The following is a 6,202-nucleotide window of genomic DNA, read 5'->3' on the forward strand; positions in this document are numbered from 1 at the left end:
GTATTATAGTAGTTATATTCCTGTACATAGGGGGCAGTATTATAGTAGTTATATTCCTGTACATAGGGGGCAGTATTATAGTAGTTATATTCCTGTACATAGAGGGCAGTATTATAGTAGTTATATTCCTGTACATAGGGGGCAGTATTATAGTAGTTATATTCCTGTACACAGGGGGCAGTATTATAGTAGTTATATTCCTGTACATAGGGCCAGTATTATAGTGTTAATGTACACAGCTACACAGGTCAGTCATAGTAGTTCATGCTGATATACTGATGGATACTTATTTAGGAACATTTTCTATGTATATGGCTAAGCGGCTGTTTATAGAACTTTAGAGATAAGATGTGACATATATGTGATGATTCTATAGATCAGTGGAATTTGTGAAGCCTGGGAATATGGGGTATAAATTACCTTCATCTTCAGCCTCCTTTGCCTCTTCCTGAAAGGAAAATAAGATTTAAACAAAATTGGCAGCAGCAGAATATTAAATGTAATATCTAATAAACCCCTCTTATTATCCACCTGGTAACTTCTGCTGTGATTGTTTTGCTGATAATCTTTGTTCGCTCAATGATCACGAGGTGTCAGACCTCCCTGGTTTAGGGTTTTAATGGGTGAAGAGGGAGCTGTGCACAAAGCGTTCTAGAAACATTGATGAGCTGAACTACATTTGCTGAAACGAATGGTCCAAAATCAGCCTCAGCTCTGAGCAAATCCTCTGTGCAACAACAAGAACCCTCCATCAGCATCCATCCTGATAAACCAGGGACATTACTCATAGATCCAGGCACCGCGACTGTGGTATCTTCTTATATGTGTTATCAATTACCTCCTTCTAAAATATACTATTATACCAATGAGCCAGAAGGACTCTGGGGGTGTTACCAGAGCCTTTCCATGTTGTAGCTTCCCAGACTGTTACACTGTGCTCGATCCCTTCCTGCCTTCCATTGTGTGGGGTTACATTAGAGGGAGGAGGGGAAGTGCTGAGGGAGAAGAGGGGAAACAGTTTATTAGTCTGTAGTTGTAGCAGCACTGAGGCGCTCTGGTAACATCCCCAGGAGCCCTTGTGGCTCATTAGCATAATTTAAAAAGTTGATTTTAAAAGGAAGGAGGCCATGGATAACAAATATAAAGACGATTCCCACAGTCCCGGTGCCTGGATCTATGAGTAATGTCCCTGGTTTATCAGGATGGATTTTGATGGTAGAGATCACTGGTAAGGGGGAAGGGTCTACAGGTTGTAGAGATCAAGGGGTCACTTACTTTTCTTCCCTTCTCTGTGGATGTGTATAAACCAGGGCATGCACAGTGTTTGTGATTGGTTTAGTTACATTATATTTACTATAATTGTGACTTGGATACAATTAGACCACATTGTATCAATGTCATGGAATTCCGGGAATTCTGTAAGGTTCTGCTACTTTGTGTGGCAACAGGAGGGCACAGGAGCATGCTGGGAAGGTTTATGGGACATAGGTGAAAAACATAGTTAAAGGAGGAAAAAACTTTCCTCCAAAAACAGTGTCGGTCAATAAATCATGGATGTTAATGCAGCTAAACCCTATTGCTAGACCTGCAATACCGGACACAGCCTATAGACTGGAGTGGCGCTGTTTTAGAAGCAGCCATGTTTCTCCATATTTGGATGACACCAGTTTTGTGTGTTTCTATGGTATATGGGGTGGAGGTCACACTGAGTCATTGCCCGGGTGAAGGGCAGCTCTGCACTGACTGGTATACGGATCACTTTTGGTGTCTGTCTCTGGGACAGGCAGAATAGCGCTGCAGGCAGTGCTATTCTTACCACAAAATTAGTCAGAGTCTTCAACAGAGTCTTCAACCCGGGCGTGAGCAGAGCCTAAAAGTGAATAAATAGTAATAAGATAAAACCACCCGCGCCACCAGGGACCATCTCTTATATACTAAGGCTTGGCATAGAATGCTCCTGGATCACCCATAAGGGGAACCTGTCACCAGGTTTTACCCCATTAAAGTAGCAGCCCCCCGCCCTCAGGAAGGGGATGAAAAATCCATTCTAAAATTACTTAATAATGTGAAATCTCACCCTAAAATCAGGAAAATATGACTCTTCTCATCTCATTCTCACTATGAGATAAGTCATGTTTAGTGGTTGCAGAGCAGTGTCACTTCAGACGCCCTGATCTTTGATTCTTATCTTTAATATGACACCAGCAGCATGTGTCTAGGTGCTATAGAGTTCTGTAGTGACACCTTCCCTTCAGCGACTAAACTTGACTCATCTCATAGGGGGGGAATAGGATGAGAAGAGTCATTATTGCCGGACTTTGGAGGAGATAATCTATAGGTAAAAGGGTGAGATCTCACTTAAAGAAGGAAATTCCAAAAAGGACATGAGGAGGCTAAAATCTGGTGACAGGTTCCCTTAAGGGAGGTCATCCCTTTGTCTGGGGTTTTGTAAACCCTGCCTCTTTATGGACCAGAACATGCCTGAGTTTTAACGATAGTCCAACCGGGCTAATTCTTCATGATGCACTCTACATTTGTAGTGGCTTTACACGCTACTGCACCAGACAGAAAACTGGTGGAAGCACTTTAATAAATGTAGCCCAATGTATTCTGGGAAATTTGACAAATATTTCCATGTATCATTATGCCCGAGGTTAGATCACCAAGGACCTGCTGATAGGATCTCTTTAACAAGTCTATAGCTGCTCCCCAATAGTTATGTGTGGGGGCTGGGCTGGATACAGTTAAAATTTGTAACAATTTTGAAGACTCCCAAATTAACATCTGTACCTACCTAAGGGCTATGACCAATGGGAACGTTTTTTACGTAAGAAAGTGTAACAAAAAAGTAAACAAAAGAGATGGAGCTAAAAAAAAGAATGAAATGGCCACCCTGTGGCCTCCAGCATGGTGAGAACGGACTTACCTCTGGTGCTGGGGGAGCTGGTCCACCTGTGGAATGACATGATATGACGGTTAAATCATTTTTCCTCATGGTCAGTAAAAGGAACAGGTTATAGGAGACGGAAGAGAGAGGACAGGACACATATCAGCACATTGTTTGGCGTATATAGATCTCATGAGAAGGCACAAATATATTACATCAAGTATTGGCCTCTGATGAAAGCAGATATGGAAAATCCAGGAACCGGGGGATTATTATGGTTAAGTTTGATCGCAAGCAGCTGCTTCCATGTATAACCCTGTAGTAGAGGTGGCTCCTTCCCCCCATATCTCTGCAGTGGAGGCGGCTCCTTCCCCCCATATCTCTGCAGTGGTGGCGGCTCCTTCCCCCCATATCTCTGCAGTGGTGGCGGCTCCTTCCCCCCATATCTCTGCAGTGGAGGCTCCATCCCCCCATATCTCTGCAATGGAGGCGGCTCCTTCCCCCCATATCTCTGCAGTGGAGGCGGCTCCTTCCCCCCATATCTCTGCAGTGGAGGCGGCTCCTTCCCCCCATATCTCTGCAGTGGAGGCGGCTCCTTCCCCCGATATCTCTGCAGTGGATGCGGCTCCTTTCCCCCCATATCTCTGCAATGGTGGCGGCTCCTTCCCCCCATATCTCTGCAGTGGAGGCGGCTCCTTCCCCCCATATCTCTGCAGTGGAGGCGGCTCCTTCCCCCCATATCTCTGCAGTGGAGGCGGCTCCTTCCCCCCATATCTCTGCAGTGGAGGCGGCTCCTTCCCCCCATATCTCTGCAGTGGAGGGGGATCCTTCCCCCCATATCTCTGCAGTGGAGGGGGATCCTTCCTCCCATATCTCTGCAGTGGAGGCGGCTCCTTCCCCCCATATCTCTGCAGTGGAGGGGGATCCTTCCTCCCATATCTCTGCAGTGGAGGCGGCTCCTTCCCCCCATATCTCTGCAGTGGAGGCGGCTCCTTCCCTCCATATCTCTGCAGTGGAGGCGGCTCCTTCCCTCCATATCTCTGCAGTGGTGGCGGCTCCTTCCCCCCATATCTCTGCAGTGGAGGCGGCTCCTTCCCCCCATATCTCTGCAGTGAAGGCGGCTCCTTCCCCCCATATCTCTGCAGTGGAGGCGGCTCCTTCCCCCCATATCTCTGCAGTGGAGGCGGCTCCTTCCCCCCATATCTCTGCAGTGGAGGTGGCTCCTTCCCCCCATATCTCTGCAGTGGAGGCGGCTCCTTCCCCCCATATCTCTGCAGTGGTGGCGGCTCCTTCCCCCCCATATCTTTATGTTGGAGGCAGCTCCTTCCCCCCATATCTTTATGTTGGAGGCAGCTCCTTCCCCCCATATCTTTATGTTGGAGGCAGCTCCTTCCCCCCATATCTCTGCAGTGGAGGTGGCTCCTCCCCCCCCCCCCCCCCCCATATCTTTATGCTAGAGGCACCCGTTTGCCTAGGAGAGTGCCTCGCTGAAATATACTGATGTACTTTACTCTCCTGCCTTGTATACAGTATGTATAGAATGAAACTTATAATTTATATAAGTATACCTGCATGTTTATAATAAATTACCTGCATGTTCTTCTTCCTAAAATAATGAAAAAACAATCATGAAATAGAAAACATTTCTTTATTATTACTTATAAATAACTAGAATCCAAGCCTTAGATGTGTCCAGGGACTGATGTTACAGATTCTGTATTATGGGGTCATTAGATAATCGCTCTCTAATCCGGGGTCATTATTAGAATTTCTAAGCTTCAAAAGAAAACTTACATAATCCATTTAACTTCCCTTTACTTTGCAATGAGCTGGGATGTCCCCCTGTAGTTATGTGCGTGGCGGCTGATTTGGGCAAACTAAAGAGATTGAGCCACCCAAAATAACATCTCCACCTCCCATTGGGCCATGACCGGTGGAAAAATGTCTGACACATAACATATTGTAACATCACATGCAAGAGAGACAGAACTAAAGGAGAAATGCCTCAGCTCTCTGGACCCCAGCTTGATGAGAATAGACCTACCTCTGGTAAATGTGGTCCTGGTGGTCCTGCTGGGGCTGCTGCTGGTGGTGCTTCTGGGGCTGCTGCTAGTGGTCCTGCTGGGGCTGCTCCTGGTAGTCCTGCTGGGGCTGCTCCTGGTGGTCCTGCTGGGGCTGCTCCTGGTGGTCCTGCAGGGGCTGCTGCTGGTGGTGCTTCTGGGGCTGCTGCTGGTGGTACTGCTGGGGCTGCTCCTGGAGCTCCAGCTGGGGCTGCTGCTGGTGGTGCTTCTGGGGCTGCTCCTGGAGGTCCTGCTGGGGCTGCTTCTGGGGCTGCTGCTGGTTTTGGGACTTCTTCTGGTTCTGTTGAATGACATGATTTGATATCTCAGTACAGGGGCAAATTACACAGAGAAGAAATGACAGGACACCTATCAGCAGTGGCTCGAGGACACAATGGGGCACATTTACTTACCCGGTCCCTGCGCAATCCCCGATCCGGACTGTCCTACGAGGATGAACTTTTCCGCGATTCACGTAGATCGTGCACCCAATATCCTGCATGTGTCGCTTCCCTACTCAGGTCCCAGGAGTTCACCTTCTTCCTCCCGGTGCATGTAAGTGCTTGGCTCGCAACACAAATTTAAATGCTAAATCCTGCGCACAGTCCGAATCCGTCGGATCGTCCGACAGCCTGTCCCCCGTTTTCTGTCGTATGAAAGCCGGCGCCAATGCACCAAAATCCGTTCGCGTGCAACACAATCCCCGGCGCGATCCCCGAAAAGTCGGAAAACCCGCCGAAAATGCGGTCGGAGGACCATTCGTAAATAAGCCCCAATGTGGGGAATGTGTAACACCTTGTCCACCAGGTTTTGGGTAAGTCATTTAAAGCCTCATCTCTTCCAGTTTTAAAGCTTTTCCAACCTGAACGATATATTGGGTGGGGCGCACATGGGGACGTGAACTCCCTGTCCCACCATATTTACTATATGAGAAAAACAGTGGTAACTATAGCTAAAATTTCTGTTAAGTCAAAGCTGGTCTAAAAACGCGCGACCTGGCGGGGATCCCTTCTGGATCCTTTAGGAGGCCTCTTAGAGGATCTGGTGTGCACTGCAGCCGCGCAGGAGGAGGGATTTAATACATTTGTACAAAAGACCAGTATAATTAATTTCCCCCAAATGTATGAGGTAAAGGACTCTCCTGAGCAGGCAGCAATAATCACAGCAGAGACCTGACTGCTAAGAGTCCATCACATCTGTAACTGGAATTTGACGAACGTAGAGATGGGAAATCAGAAACTGAGAAACAATTATG

General features: G+C 47.5%; 1 long non-coding RNA gene across 1 annotated transcript; it reads right to left on the reverse strand.

Moving 5' to 3' along the window:
* Positions 1 to 418: 418 nt before the first annotated feature.
* LOC140069072 (uncharacterized) lies at positions 419 to 5,232 on the reverse strand. Its single transcript, XR_011848708.1, has 4 exons — positions 4,932 to 5,232; positions 4,478 to 4,493; positions 2,927 to 2,952; positions 419 to 448 (listed from the first exon to the last, which is right to left on the reverse strand). It is a non-coding gene; the product is annotated as an uncharacterized lncRNA (long non-coding RNA).
* Between the last annotated feature and the right edge of the window lie 970 nt (positions 5,233 to 6,202).

Source organism: Engystomops pustulosus, chromosome 7 (assembly GCF_040894005.1).
Source record: "Engystomops pustulosus chromosome 7, aEngPut4.maternal, whole genome shotgun sequence".
NCBI classification, from domain to species: Eukaryota; Metazoa; Chordata; class Amphibia; order Anura; family Leptodactylidae; genus Engystomops; species Engystomops pustulosus.